Source organism: Anarrhichthys ocellatus, unplaced genomic scaffold (assembly GCF_004355925.1).
Source record: "Anarrhichthys ocellatus isolate YVR2014 unplaced genomic scaffold, GSC_Weel_1.0 scaffold45, whole genome shotgun sequence".
Classification (NCBI taxonomy): Eukaryota; Metazoa; Chordata; class Actinopteri; order Perciformes; family Anarhichadidae; genus Anarrhichthys; species Anarrhichthys ocellatus.
This window is the reverse complement of record NW_022280075.1, coordinates 1,452,216-1,469,337: the sequence shown is the minus strand read 5'-3', so window position 1 is coordinate 1,469,337 and position 17,122 is coordinate 1,452,216.

Sequence of the window (17,122 nt, the reverse complement as noted above, 5' to 3'; positions counted from 1 at the left end):
AAAAAAACAATACAATGATTAAAAAGTGGTGGAAAATTAACAACTTTTAAGAATTGTTTCCTCGTTTTGCCTGCTGCTCATTTGCTCCACTTTCTGCTTCTTCCCCTCCATTCATCCCTCCATCTCTCTCCTCCTGCTCTGTCGGCATCTGTCCTGGCAGGAAAAATAAACTTGACCCCTACATCCTGGTGAGAGTTGACCTCCCCACCTCAGCAACCCCTAAACACACACACACACACACACACACACACACACACACACACACACACACTGTCACTTCTCATTCCTTCCTTCCACCCTCCTTTCTTCCTCCATTGAATTTCTCGACTGCTTCACCTGAACCTCAGCGGGCTTTTCCTTTGTCTCGACCTGATGTCCGAAATGACAAATGACATGTTGTGGTGTGTGGCGCGGTCGGTCCACTACTGAGGCCCGGACTGAAATACCTCAACAACAACTCAATGTGTTGCTATGTAATTCTGTACAAACATTCATGGTTTCCAGAGGAAGACTATTAATGAGTTTGATGACCCCCTGGCTTTTTATCTAGAGCCACCAGCAAGTCAAAATTCATCAATTTAACTTTCCCTGATATATACCTCAACTACTGCTTGATGGAGAGGCACAACGTTTACTGCACACCTTCATGTTCCACTCAGGATGAACTTCAACCACTTAGAGACACATTTCATCTAATGCCATCATCAGGTATTTTTCGAAGGCGGTACGAAGTTTTAAGATCGTCTAACACTGTCTGAAATCCCTCATGCAACAGTTTCCCAGAGTTTTGAATGTATGAAGGATTTGAACTTGTTTCAGTCTTCACACAACAATGTGGCAACAGTTTGTGTAATTGATGCACGTAATGTGGAACGAAGCAGGAGTTCCCCCAGAAAACATTTAGCCGTACACTGTCAGCAATATGCGTTGAGGTTAGCACAACAAGTGAGTCACACTATGACTGTAAGTTCCCAGTCAGCTACAACAGCAACGGAGAGAGAGTTGTGTATGAGACGAGGACGGCATGTCGGTGTTGATCCACAGTTGTCGGGAAACGTGAATGGAAACACAGCGGCATCATAAGAGATGTTTTTCAGTTGTCTAGCCTGTTGTGACCTGTTGCCTGTTACCTGTCGGTGTTGCACTGGGTAATACACAAGGTTTGGCATTATGTTTAACAGGAAAAAGGTTTACCAAAGTTGCCAGCGAGCAAAATGCTCCTTCAGTCCACAGCAGCAGGATTGTTTCTGTCTTTGACACTCACACTACTCTCTGTTCAAAATAAGTGAATAGAAACAGATCCGAGTTGTTTTGGGTTGTTTTTCTTTCTGCTGTACCAAACTCACCATGAACCATGACTGATTCTGATTCTGTGTATCATTACGTCCCTTGTATGAATGTCAAGACTGCGCAAGATATAAGTTTTTCGCCGTGCCTTCTATTGTGGTCCTTCAGAATGAACATTTTTGCCTTAGCCCAACGACACTTTGTGCCAACAAAAAGTATCCTGAAGCCTTGAAGCGTCATGGAGGAGGAGGAAGAAAGAAACTAAAGAGTCACACATTTGCCTCAGGGGGCGTTACAAGCAGCATACAACACCCTCTGTACTTAGACCCTCGTAGCGGATAAGAAAACACTATTATTACTATTGTACGTGGGATAGAGACGGAAAGAGAAGGAGGAAGGCTGAGAAACCTTGCTTTTGGCCAATTGAAGGGGACTGAGGAGAGGGAGTGGAGGAGGAGGAAAAGGAGACGGAGGTGGAAGAGGAGGAAGAGGAGGAAGAGGAGTGCAACAGCAGCAACACATGGTCCCAATTTCACGGTTGTGGACGGAGGAGTGCCGGCGGATGCGGGGCAGGAACAGGCCTGCAATCTGGAGACATTAATACCTCAGTAATAGTCACATTCACTTCCACTACCAGGAAACTACTGCTTTGGACCTACTAGTGAATGTGTTCAGGGTACTCTACTATGCAAATTCTTCACAAAAACACACTCTTAATCTGTAGTTTTCCGAACTCACACACCCTCTACAGCCAAATATTTTTTGTAGCTCATTCACTCTCTCTCTCTCTCTCTCTCTCTCACACACACACACACACACACACACACACACACACACATGCTGAGACAGAGCAGACCATAACAAAGTAGTAAAAGGCATGCAGCGGGGCAGAGCAGGACTCTGACTTCCTGTGCCTCGTCTTCTTCCTGAGCTCTTAATGAGACATGTTACAGTAAACCACCACCTCCTCTTTCAGTCCATCTCTCCTCTCCTTCAACCATCCATCCACAAGCCCTCCTCCTCTCACTCTCCTTTCTTCTCTTTCCCTCCTCCTCTACTCTTTTACTTTTATACTTCCAGTATTTGTACACAGAATACTGTTGGAACTTGGATTTGGAATTTGGTTTCCAGTTTGGAAAAGTACAAGTAGTCCTCGATTGTTATTGAACCGCAACAATGCAGTTGGGCTCAGTCTGTTGTCTTTGGGCCCTCTGCAGTCTACTCAGTGGTTAGATTGAAGAGGTTTGAAATATGATTTGTCAGTCCATAGTGTGTTCAGCTGATATTCCAATAGTTCTAACTCTAGCCTAACCTTGCATTTCTATTGTTACGTGTTAAGAAGAACTTTGCTTTTTTTGTTCTCAATGTACAAATCAAACCCTTTATACAAAATAACATGTTTGTAAAGAGGACTTTCTACAACCTAAAAGCATGAAAGATCATCCTGAAATAAAGAGTGGTCTTCTCAGACATCTGACTGGACCCAATCAAGCTGTTCTAGTAAGAGATCACACAGTTGTTAACAGTAATGTACATTGTGTAGAGTATCTAACTGTATTAAGCAGCTACCAGGAAACTTAAAATGTTTGTGCAAATTCAAAGTGTCACACATCAAATAGGCCTCTGTTCGTTTGACTTTTGAAGAAACTACTTCCACATGAACACAGACACACACACACACACACTCAGTCAACACTCTCGCCACTGTGTGTCTAACTGCAGCTCCTGGACGCTACCGGAGGCGTTTCATCAATGTCAGGGCCAGTTTGAAAACTGCCTCTGTAGGGCCACACTCAGGCTGCTTAAAACAGCCACAGACCTAAAGACATACTGAAAGAAGCCCTTGGTAAGTCAATGAGCCGCTCACTGGGAGAGAGAGAGGGAGGGAGAGATGGAGAAAATATGTACACTGAATGTAAACAGAGAAAGAAGTCAGTGGTTGACTTTGATAACACCTCACAGGCTGAAGCATTGATCAGCAACAACGTCTGTCTTTATTTTCTACTAAATGAATACAGACACTTCTCTGATTTTCTCAATAATTTGGTAAAACACACTTTAGCAACACTTTACACTTAAATTTGTGATATCTTGTTCAAAAACTCTTTTTATACCTGATCAAGCCCCTTCTCTCACTTGCTATGTCAAGCCCAAAACAATCTCCAAAACCAGACAAGTTCAGGTGGCTTCATCTCAGGAACTTAGCGCCACAACTATCTCTTTTGACTTGTGCCTCGTTTATGGTGATGTTTAAAAGGCTACCATAACCCCAGAGCAGTGTGTTCACATATTCTTTAAAAATGTTCAACCTATCAGTTTAAATGTCCATTAATGGTAAAGCGAGTATTGCTAACTTTTTTTGTTGTTTTTTTTACCAAAAAAGGATTTTGAAATAAAAACTTCTTCAAACTGACAGTTGGGTTAAGCATTAGGATTATGGGTTAGATTATGTCTTATAACCTGATGCTTTATGCCCCCCACCCAGCCGCTGTCCAATCCCCAACCTTCTCCCCCATCCCTCGACCGCACTCTCAGATCTTGGTGTGGTGGCGCTGCGTCAGCCCGGGCCGCTATGGCGTCCTGCATACCGTTGGTTCAGACCACAAAACACACACTGTTCAATGGCTGCCCTTTAATCGGACGACCAACACACACCCAAAGCGCTCTGAGCCCAAGCCTTTAATGATGAAAATAGCCTCCGAGTACTGAGGAGAGAGGAGTCGGGTGGTAGAGGAGGAGCTCTGAAGTTCGGATTTCACTGTCCTCTTTGGTCAAACAGTCTAACCAGGGAAAACATTTGCCTTTCTTTGCTTTTATGGGCTTCGTCTTGGTATATATCAATCCAATCTGCCACCTGTAGTTGTTTGGTATTACTGAGGCCTAAACATTTTTACTGGAAACAGGTTGCAAGAGGAGCAAATAGTAGACTTAAAAGTACCCTGTGGAGTACATGTGGGTGGTACTGACACACATTCCTGCCAATGGTTTGACACTATTCCACTGATCTACAGGTGGATGTTACAAACAGAAAAACAGCAGTGTGTCAGCAGAGGCAGCAAGGAAGAAGCCTGCAAGACAATAACCATGGATGCAAAAATGCAGCTTACGTTTTTAGCAAATTTGGCTTTACTAGTGTTTTATGAGGAAGAAAATGCATTCAACAACACAACCAAACAATACGTTTCTGGTGTGTAACACTGAATGTAAAAAAAAAAAAAAAAGACAGCAGGTCACACTTAAAACAAGTTAAACATGATTTGATTAAATGCAAATGTTGCAAGGCTAGACAAATCTTTGGAAATCTTTATGGTCCTTTTTGTTGCCGGACAAACTCTAGAGGGATAATGAGACCAAAACAGTCTTGGTTATTCATAAACAACATAGAGAGGAACGAATGAAACACATTTCACAGATATTCAATTTCTGTTCCATTCAGGTCTTATGTTCTACAAACATGTTGACAAAACACATACGTTATCGTCGAAAAATTGTAATCTCCTGCCCCAAAAGCTTGATTGGGTCTAGTAAGATGCCTGAGAGGACTAATATATATGTTTGAGGTCATTTATGCTTTTCTGGACTGGAAAACAAATTCAAAATCCAAGTTCCAGCCGTATTCTCTCCCATCATGCAACACTGTGCAGACATCTACTAAATGGACATTTAATTTAATTCCTCTTCTTTTACGCAATATATTTGGTGTCTGTCACATACCGTTTTTATCTCTGTTTAAATCGTGTGACAACCCTGTCTGCCTGTTACTCCGTTTGTGTGGCTGCTTTCCCTGCAGGTGTCGGAGGTGGGCGTGGCAGAGGGTCATCAGCAGAGTGGAAACACCTGAGCTCATCAGCAACACTGGCAACACATGGACCCTGTGTTTCCAGTGCACTCTGTTAAAAACCCTCTTTAGTCTCAGTTGGTCCCTCTCTCCTTCCTGAGACACCTATTTGGTTTTTGATTGAGATTTTAGTTTGTTTCTACACTGTAGAACATTGCATACACACTTTCACTCATGCACTCACCTACACTGCTGAAATGACTGACTCCACTGTTAGTTTAAGTTTCCCTCTTATGTTGCCTTTACGCCGTGCGGCCCGGTTTGTGACAATAGACATTATAGAAGGCAAGAAGTACATCAATAAAACCGCTGGTTCTTTTCAATGGTGGTGTATGTTGAACAAATAAACAGAAATGTAAAAATCATCAAAAATGATCACGTTGCTTCTCAGACAGCATCTTTTCAACCAGGACCTCCGAGCTGAAGGAGGGTCTCTGTGTTTACTGACGTGTCGGGAGTCGTTAAGGACAGCCTGCAGTACAGTCGAACGTCTGTGGCGCTGACACATCCACAAACATTAGAGGAAGATTTGTGGGTCGAACCTGAAAGCCTCGCTGTCTGTATGGCTTTCACAGAGGGGTAACTAGTCAGTTTTTCAACCTCCCACAGTTGGATGAATGGCGTTACTGTGGATGGTACACCATCCATCCATCCATCCAACAGCAGAGAGGAAAGGGATGTAGTAAGGAGGAGGTTATAATGAAAATAATGGGGGGTGTAGAGGAGGGAGGGAAGATGTCTGGGTCTAATTTATGGCGCTAATAAATCCCCACTCTTTACTCTCTAACCCCTGAACCAGCCAGGCAGCTCCCTAAAATCTTAATCACTCCCCAGCCGGTCCCCTCTGTATCCTCACGGGGCGAGACAGAGAAAGGAAAGGGGGCGAACAGTGGCCATATTATTCTGCTGTAAAACCGAATGGCGTCCTTGGAATCACCTGACTGCCCCCCGACTCAGCCAGACGGCCGCTGGAGCAGTCGGCCAAAGAGACAGTTATTTATTCACTGAGCTGCCTGACTGGGTGACTTATAGAGGTTCCTTCTAGCTTCAGCACACACACACACAGATGTGTGTTCTACCCACAGTTTTACCGCCAAAAACTCAGCTTTTTATTGTGGATTTCTATTGTAAAGTGGACAGAAACAGTCACGTTTAGTCTGTAATTCACAAACAGCGTGGTTTCTTGCACAGTCAAGCTACTTTTTAGTCGATTTGCACGCTTTTGCCTCACAAAAAGTTATAAAGAGCCCCTCGTCTTCTCCACTTCGTACAGACCTATCATTTAGATTGACCCTGAGTTCAACAGGCCCAACAGCTATGTTATAAAATATTTACTTTGTGGTTGAATGCAATGTCTTAAAAAAGACACTTCTCAGTCATTTGTAGTCTTCAGTATCTGTAGGTTTATATTTAAAGGAGAGCTTGAAACATGTACGCTTAGTTACTCACCTTTTTTCATTTATGGTGTTGCTTTTAATAACAGTTGCTCCTTATCAGGATTGTCTGTTGAGATTCAGGCATGTGTAAATCTCAAAGTGTACAACATATTTGCCGCCACATATTTCTAGGAGACGGGTTGTGTTATCATAAACCCAACAATAGTAAAAATCACAAAAAAACCTACTTTCAGACACATTTTATTTCACACAGAATTATATAATTTCTCTACCTTTGTAGACGGAATTACCTGATCTCTAATACTACAGAACTTTTTTTCTCTCGACAAAAATTTGTGAATTCTGGTGGTATTATTTCCCTGTTGATTTTTTGTCAGCTGTTATCAGTCCGGGCATTTCAGAGTTTGTCGCACCAAATGCCTTAATAAATATGAAATAAAGAGTATAAGTGAAGACGTGCAGTGCGAGGAGCAGCAGGTTGTAGGACTTGTTCAGTGCATCTCAAAGCTAATTTGTCCTGGTTCAGCAGCTTCAAGTCCTGGACATTCAAGGACACATGCACAAAGGAAGCGAGCATTAAAGAGTGTGGTGTCTGAGAGACACTCAGTCGTGAGGAAACTGCAGCTGTTAAGACAAATGAGGAACCCAGAGGTCTCATAAATCACTTCTTTTTTTTTTTTAAATGCAGCACTCACACCCACTTTCAACAACAATGACAACCACTTCCTTCAAGGAAACCACATGCACCGAGCTATGAAGAATAAGAGTAGGATGTTTGTCTCATCTGCCAGAGTGTCCACTGAGGGTGGAGCAAGGCACTGACACTGGCTGGGTTAGAGGTTTGATCCCTCGAAGTGTCAGACGTTTTTCAAGGGGCATAAATTGTTCTGGGTAAAAAACAACAGATGTTCATGTTTACAGGAAGTTTTGATTCTCTTCCTGTTGTCTCTAATTACCGAAATGTGCTAAAAGACCAGTGGTTTGGTTTCGTATGGTCTCGCCATTATCTACAAATCACATTTATTTTTTCTGTACTTAAATACAATTTTAAAGGTACTACTTCATAGTTCAACTCCACTACATCTCAGATGTAAATATTGTACTTTTCATTGCACAACATTTGTCTTACAGCTTTAGTTGCTTTACTTTTAATATGCCATATATTAAACTATCCTACAGTATATAAAGTAGTTCAAATGTGCTCCAACTGTATACTGAAATGCTGCTTATGTGTTAAAGCATAATATTCCAATAATATAATGTATAATATGACTCTGAAAGGGACCATTCTGCCCCACAAGTATTTTTACTTTAATATTTGCAGTGCATTTGTCTGGTAATTAACTTAATTCTTTCAGAGGGGTGTTGCTAATTTCACTGAAGTAAAGTACAAAAGTATTAGCATCAAATTATATTATATAAGTTAACTCTGGAAAAGTTGTATACACATTGATTTGCAGTGAAAATTGCAGTGAAATGAACAGAAACCAGCAAATGTCTCTAGAATTTTTTTATGAATTGAGTCTGTTTCTGTAAGGACGCTGCAGGAAGTTTGGACACCCAGTTTAAAAGCAGCCATGTCCTTTAATAATACACAAAGGTGTCATTTGAAAACAACAGATTGTTTCTGGGCCTTTAAAGAGTCATTACTCCGCTGATGTGAACGATTACCGTCCTCTGCAGCCGAGCAGGTCTGTAATCGTTGGTGCATGGAGCCCCGAGGATGTGACTGATTGGATGTCATTAAGTCGAATGTGCGTCAATGGACACGTAGTAAGTTTATTACAGTCAAACTCCCTCTTTCTCAACCCTACACTTTCTCCTCAGGGGGCAGCTCATGACCCAGAGGGTGCAGGTGGCAATTGAGACCTCTCAAGTTTTAAATGCTTCAAGTACAAACATGTAAAACTGAGAGGGTTTATTTGTTCTGTCCAGTAGTACGTTTTTTGTTTAAACATAAAGGAGTAAAACAACGTTTTTAAATATGATATATTTAAGTATGGTTGACTTAAATGCACAGTAATGACCAGGGACTATACAAACTGCCTTTGTGGCTAAAAGTTGCTTATTTACAGTAATGTTTACAGATTCATCATCACATTCATCTTGGTCATACTGAGTCTTTTGTTTGCTTTTCATTCCTTCTGCTATCCCAGTTTTGGTGTACTCCTAAAAGTGCTTCTCTGGATCCAAGGTTGCTGTGTCGTCAATATTGGGAGAGGTAGAGAGGTATTGGGAGGTGATAGGGGAATCTTGTTTGTTGACTAAGGGTTGTTGATGTATGTTGGTAGATCATAATGGATTAGAAAACTGTCTGACATGAATTGAAGTCCCTTGCATATGTATTTTGTTTCAGGGTCTGAGGTGGGACCTGGTTTCCTTATCGGGGGAGGATCGGCAGGTTACGTGGCTCATTACGAGTGATGGCTGACACCTGGGTTAGTGTGACTGCTCAGCTATATGTGTGCCTGAGCAGTTAGGCCTTCTCTCCTCTCTGGGTTATTTTGGTTTGGTTAATATTTGTTTACACAAGATGTTCACACATCCATAAACTACATATATCCTAGCTCCCTATAATGAATACATTTTACTTTGAAGAGTCATTTGTTGTCTCCATATGTTGTCCTTCCTTTGAGCTGGGTGGTGGAACTGTCCCTGAGAAATTAACTGAATTTTAAAAATATAATAATTTAACATTTTTAGAAATCTGTGGTGTTAAAATAAAACGGGCTTCATTTTTACCCTAAACCTCTTGTACTTTTTTCTTTGTGGTGTTTCAAGTCACAAAACTCTTGACTGCACAAACCTGTCGTAAATTGTTCTTTTCAGCCTGATGGAAGCCTCGTGTTCATGATGAGGTGTGAGTTTGTGAGATTTCACTGTTGGCATAATCAACGCCTCTTAAATGGCCATATAAGGTGACATGTGTGGGCAGGTTTAATTCATAAAAAAAAGAGAGTAAAAAGAATAATTTCACTCCGCGGAGCTTCAAGTGTTGCTTTAGGAAACGAGTTTATCACTGTCGGTGTTGAAAATAAAATGAAAAGTAAGAACCAGTTCATTAAAATAATTTAGTTTTCCAACTAACAGCATGTTGGAAATATAAAATCATTTTATCTTAATAACTGGTGCCAATTATACTGTACATTTCTTTAATAACCCCCGTTGAGCCGGCTCCATGTGACTCAGGTTTTTTTAAACACACATGTGAGATAAAATCTCCATGAGTATCAGAGTAGTTACATAAGCTTTGGGCCGATTGTGGTCTTGGCAGTGCTGCGTTCAGGCGCTAATGTGCATGAAGTAAAATCCTTCACTTCCAAAAGGAACTCCTGTGGACCGTGAAACAGACTGTGAGGTACCGAACACAGATGTTTCAGATAACGTTTTCTGATTTTTTCGATTTTCTGTCTTGGCAAATCAACACTTAAATTATGCCAAAAATACAAAAATACATTTTATAATCTTAAATCCAGTCGTGGAAAGAACTTGAACTCAAGTACTTAATTACAATTTTAAGGGACTTGTACTTTACTTAAATATTTCCATTTTCTGCTACTTTATATTTCACCACATCTCAGAGGGAACTATTGTACGTTTTCCTCCACTACTGGTCGTATCACAGTACTCCTCTCATCACACACTTGTGTATTACATTCATAAACAGGCAGGTGTAGTTTTCTCCTCTCTGTTCCAGGTCGGAGCATCTTCATCTCCTCACTTCCAGAATGATATTATTAAAACCATCTCCAGCAGCTGTGTTAAAGCTTTGCTATTCACGGGTGCGGTCCTGTTTGCGGGTTTTATCTTGTGCATTTTTTGAGAGGGAATTAAAAACATGTTCAAAGAGAACTGACTTCTACAGGATTTTATAACGCTGTGAATTCATGAGACTGTTTTCATGGGTGAACTTTACAGCATGAACAAAACACATCAAAGAGCTGAGGGTGTTGCTGTGAATTCATAAACCAAATATGACACATTATTTGTGTCTGCAGCAGTGTCTGTGTGTTCCTTATGGACAAAAGGATGAACCACTTCTTCATTTTGTAACAAGAGTCTACAGTCACGCAATGCTTTGAGCTAAATGCTAACTTCAACATGCTAACATGCAGATATTTAGCAGGTATGTTTATCATTTTCACCATCTTAGATTACCGTGTTAGCGTGCTAACATAACACAAAGTACAGCTGATGGTAAGTATGACTTAAATGCTAAATGTGCCAGCAAAATGTTTCCCTTTGCAATTGCTAAATGTGTAATTATAAACATGTTTCATGTTAGTTCAATGTTGACAACATGGTAAATATGTTGACATAATAGAGTATGTGATTTAAGTTGCAAGTGATTATATGGGACAGACAGGAGTGCTTATTAAGACTGGAAGTTAAACCAAAGCAAAACAAACAAGTGTTTAATTCACAGAGGACTATCGCAAATGGGTTTTTTTGTCGTTGCACTGAAAGCTGGGACAGTTATTAAGAGTTATGAGTAAAATGTCCCTTTAAGCTCCTGGGAGTCTCTCTGGGCATGTGAAGCACATGAGAAAAAATAAGAATGTACAGAAAAAACAACAGTAGAAGAAAGAGGTTGTCATCACTCCGCTTTTCATCCTTCATCAGTGAAATATGTAATTATCAGTCCGGAACAGCCTCCTGTTTATATTCTCCTCTTTTCCTCTGTGAATGTGTGTGTGTTTGTTTTCTCAGCCGCCTTAAAATCTCTCACACACACACACACACACACACACACACACACACACACACACATACAGAGAGAGAGTTCATAAACACACACCTCTGATTCTTGGCTGAGCTTCAGAGCTTCTTTTTGGTAAAAATAACATCAACAAATCTCTCTACCATGGCGGCAGCATCCCTCTGTCTCACACAATCATCAACATCCACTTACTTTTATTTTATTTTGAAATATGGGGGGGTTCCTTTATTATAATACAGCTAAAGACAGACAGGAAAATGGGGGATGATTTGCAGCAAAAGTCCACAGGTTGGATTAAAAACCCAGGCTGCAACTAGTGACTCAATCTACATGGGATTCCCGTTTTACTAAGAGAGCTATAGGCACCACGCATTCACTTATGCTTTAATGGATTATCTGCATGGTCATTTTTCAATAAAATGTAGGGCTTCACCCCAACGTTCTGTTTATGGATAAATAATTATAATATTTAGCTTTTTGTGTTCCCAAAACATCAGCTACTCACAGGTTGAAACTAAAAAGTCTGAAGATGTGTATGTGAGTCCAGAGAGCTCAGCTGGTGGAAAAGGGACTCAACAGCTCAAAGGTTGTGGGTTCAAATTCGGACTTCTGTCAACCCTCCGAGGACTTCTTCATTATGGTGTAATGTAAAAGCCTGTCTTGTGTCATTTTATAAATCTCTAACTCGTGGAGTGATCTCGGCTGAAACTTCTTCTTGCAACGTGTTTCTGTTGAGATCTCAGGGCCACCGTAGAAAAGGGCTACAAACATCGGCTGATCAGAATCCATGCTGTTGGGAAACTCTTGGGAATCTTGTTTTCTCGCCTCTGTGGCAAACAAACAACTTTAACAGTTACCAATGTTGGATTTAAGGACTTCAAATCAGCACTTTGTTTCCACGCCCTCAGTAAGTGAAACGTGTTGTAGCAGAGTCTCGTGTGTTCAAGGAGCCAGGAGATAAAGTGTTCCCCGGGAGTCCCGTCTCCTGCCGAGAACACTACTGACTGGACTGTACTTGTATTGCGCTTATCTAGTCTAACACTACATGTCATCATTCACCCATTCACACCCTTTCATACACTGATGGCAGGGGTATGCAAGGTGCCACACATTCACACACCGTATAGGCAGAGCTACGGGAGCATTGGAGGTTAAGTGTCTTGTCCATCGACATGGACTATAGGAGCCGGCGATCGAACCGCCGATCCTCTGATTGAAGGACGACCCTGCTTTACCACTGAGCCACAGTCGCCGAGTCACAGCTGCTGAGCCATAGTCACTGAGGGCTGAACCACAAAGAAGAAGCCTTTTATTTTGTTTTTTGTTCTCCAATCAACTTTAGCTCAGGGACACTTGACATACCAACTCGTGTTTGAATGTGTGATTCAGAACATGTTTGTGTTTATTAGTGTACTAGTAGAGAGAGACAGGGGGGGACAGATCCAGACGGGGGTGTCGCCTCCCCCCTCGTCTACATAGGAGACCAGAGAGGATCCCAGTTGGAGGTTAATTAAAACAAACTGGCAGCGCTGTCGAACACGGAGACGTAGGAGAAACAACTGGAGCCTCGAAGTCTCTCGAACTAAAACAACTAAGAGTCAGTTCCAGACCAAAGTGAATTCATGTGAAACGTTTATGCGGTTCATACCTGTGAGGTGCCGGTAAAATGTTGTTTCCTTTCAAGCTTATCATCTTAACATGCAGATAACCTGAATTCTGTTAAGTTATTTAAATCATTTTATTCACTTAATTTTAATATTTACTATATTATTGTTTTATATTACAAAACTGAGAGAAATGAAAACTGATCACTATTGTCGGATGTTTGTGACTGTGTCGGTGATTGCTGTTTGATGACAGATCAACACTCCTCCCTCTGTTTGTTTGGCTTTGTTTCACTTTCAAAAACAAACCTCCCAAGAAAAACAGAAGAGGCAGCTGTTCGGATCGGAGGAGGAGGAGGGAAAGTGACCCTCTGCTCTCACCCAGAGGTCAGAGTTCAAGCATGAAGTTGGGTTTCTTCCAGCGTAATCGCAAGTTTAAGTTCTGAAGATAAATTGCAGAATGCAAATTCTGTAATAAAATTACATGATTTTTAAATACATTTTTTCTTGTTAACTCCATATTTTCCATACTGTATTGTAAAGTGTTTATATTTCTTTATCCAATGTGTTAAAGAAGTTACATATTGTTGGTTTCAGAAGCATTTTATCAGACGCCAATGGGATTTTTGCAGCCCACACAGAAAAGCACGGAAAAATTCCGCTAAAATTCAAACTCAAAAAGAAGTAACTGTTCGTGCAGTTTGTTTCACGCTGTTTGCTCAGTTTGTTGTCTGCACCAGGGGAACCTTTGGCCAACCAGACAGCTGCCTGTTTTGTGAAATAAGTGAAATATTAGTCTTTAACTCGTTCTGTTTTTACAAAAGATCCCTAAACCTAAAAGTAGCTCCTAACTGGCCAAGTTAGGAAAATCAATCCAGTAACACTGGAGGAGATGGATATACTGTGACTGAGGGGGAAAAAGGAAAAAGTTTTCAGCACTGATGAACTTGGAATATTTTTACATGTTTGTCCCAAAACATAATCAACTGTAATAAATAACTACGTGCAATCTAAATGTCTCGTGTAATGGTGGAAGAACTGTCCAGCTCCTTTACTAAAGTGAAAGTACTAATACCACAGTGCGGAAAAATAAAGGACCTGCATTCAAAACCTTAAAGTACAAGTATGTATCAGCAAAATGTCCTTAAAGTACCTAAAGTTAAAGTACTCATTGTTGTCTTGCAGTCAAATGTTACATGTAAGTGTTGTTGTTTTTAATTTGATGTTTTTAGATTAATACTACTGCTGCAATAATCTTTGTTTCATTTTACTGCTAGATGTTTAAGGTTGTGCTCATTTCATTTGTTTGGTTTAATCTACAGCAATGCATCATATTCTATAAGATCATCATATGTTTGTATGATGTTCTGTAAAAAGTCAACAGAAAAACAGTCCTGTTTTCAGCTTTGTGACATTTTCCAGCTGATCCAAGAGGCATTTTAAAGAGTTTATTTATCTTAAGAAGTAGGAGACGTTTCTCAACACATAGAGGAACACTTCATCCTTCAGGTTATCACAAACATTTAACATCAACACATCTGGAGACACGTGGTTTTCACTGGACAGGAAGGGGAGGAAAAAACTAAAGCTGTGTGATAAATGTAGTGGAGTAAAAAGTCCAATATTTACCTCTGAGATGCAGTGGAGTAGAAACGTAAAGTAGCATAAAACGGAAATGCTCAAGTAAAGTACAAGTATCTTGAATTTGTACATAAGTACAGTAAATGTACTACACTTAGCTACATTCCACCACTGGTCTGTTGTCAAACAATCACTGTGGAGATGAAACACGTGGGCATCCATTGAAAGGAATCTCTGGTGCAATAGGAACTTTTAGTATCATGGAGGACTTTTATTGGTAAAATAAGACACGTTTGTGATTACAAACCTAGATATTAAGACTTGACTTCCAAACTAGGAATCCACCAGTTCAGTCAGAACTAAAAAAAACATTTTGGTTCACAAAACACATTCAAGAAACGAAAGCAAATCTAGTTTTCCTTTGATTTCTACTTATAACATAACCCAGATGGCTGAGGATGTTGACAGACATAAAAATGAGTGCATGAATGTGCAGCTTGTTATTTGACAAATAACTGATAATAATGAGATGATGAACAGAGGAGCGCACACTGGCATCCAAACATATTTCTTGATTCATATTTCTGAGCCATGAGCTGCAGGCACCTGTCTGTCTCCGAGCTGTGCCGAGCACCGGGGGGGGTGAGACAGTCTGGCGAGAGCCCCGGTGACCGGCAGGCACCAACGCACGACCACACAGCTACGGGTCAGTCTACACAGAGACAGACGGGGAGACGACCACCAAGGTCTCCGCCAGAAGACGTTAATGATCCGGAGACAAAGAAGAGACTAACATACCAGCTGCTGCCCGAGGCTCCAGTCTGGTCCAACTGATCTTCTCCATGAGAGATATCAATAAATCAAGTTACTGACAGTGGCAGAAAGTACATTTACTCAAGTACTGTACTCAAGTATTTCCATTTTACGCTACTTGATACTTCTATTCATCTACATTAACTTGATAACTTGATAAATAGTATTTTTACACTGTGGTATTCCTACTTTTACAGAAAGGGACAGTGTGTAGCATTTTGTGGCATATGAAAACATCGTTATGAATATTACATTCCATACCTGCTTATATCCCCCAAAATAATACACACAGGCCCTTTAAGTAAACAATAGGATTACTTCTTCCACTGCTTGTGATTGGATGCAGTGACGTTATTACAAACCCCACAGTCCACAATCATTCTTTTAAAAAATAAGTCAGTTTTAAGGCGTAAACATTATTTTTATCTAGAGTTATGCTTGTTATTGGACTAAAAATTATATATATCTTATAATAAAATGACTTTAAATGAACCATAGTTTCCTGATGTGAAGCATCTGCCAGATTCTGACTGCCAAGGTGAGTTTACCAGCCTGCACATATAAAGCCTCAGCAGCAGCAAGAACTAATGTAAAATGTTTTTGTTTTTTTTTCCACACAGTCTACCGTAGCTAAATTTTAGAGACATTTGGCCGTTGCAGACATTAATAAACTCATAACTCACAATAGAAATGAACAGGACATGTTCCTTCTCACTGTTCAGCTCAGCATGGAAACTGAGGCAGACAGAGGCCGTTCTGTCTGAGCTGTGAGGGAGGGAGTACCGGCGTCACGCAGCGCCGAGACGTCCTGACAGGCCGGCCGCCGCTCTGACCAATTAAAAGGTGAGAGGAGAGGAAGAGCAGGAAGTCAGGAGCCGAGCGAAGGGGCCGTCTGGACTCCACGAAACACTGAGCACACTGTGATACTCACTGTTTCACAAGTACGTGATTCTCAGTGGTGGAAGAAGTATACTCAGATGTTTTACTTAAGTAACAATAACACAGTGTAGAAACACTCAAGTTACAAGCAAAATCCTGAATTAAATTAAAAAGTAAAAGTAGAAAAGTATTAAATATACTTTAAGTACCAAAAGGAGAAGTAAGTATTACGCTGAATGGGCCGTTTCAGATTCATATAATTATTGATGCATTCATGTGTTCATCACTTAAATGTTGCAGCTGGTTAAAGTGGACCTTATATATATGCTGCTGGTAATTAACTTGTAACAATACATTATACTTTTTTTGTTGATTTCAATTTTAAATTAGGGTTAGGGTTGTCATCGAGTAAAGCCACAAGTGGAAAGACTTCTGAGGCCAGTGTGTAGGATTTAGCGGCATCTAGCGGTGAGTTTGCAGACTGACAACCAACTGAAACTTCGTGTGCCGAACGTGTAGGAGAAGTTCAGCACAGTGGCCGACTCAAAAAAGGCGAACGACCCTCTCTCTAGAGCCAGTGTTTGGTTTGTCCTTTCTGGGCTACTGTAGAAACATGGCGGTAAAACGTAGCAAACTCAGTGAACAGAACCCACATAGCTATTTAGATATAAACGGCTCAAGGTGCCGAAAACACAATGATTCTTATTTTGAGATGATTATACACTAAAGAAACCATACGGAATAATATTATGTTCCTTTTTTGCCAATACTACACACTGGTTTGGTTACACACAGCTTTAATCACACACTTTTGTGCAAAATAGGTCAATAATTTGTATTTTGACAAAGTCTCCTTTCTTTAGCCTTTAATTGGGGCTGTACTTGTACTTGTGCTGGTGCTGTGAGGTCTGGCAGGTCCAGCACAGTGTTGATGGTTTGGGTTTTTTAGAGAGACGAGGCAGCAGAGATGCTCACGGCCGTCTTTCGATGAGGCCAGATGAGA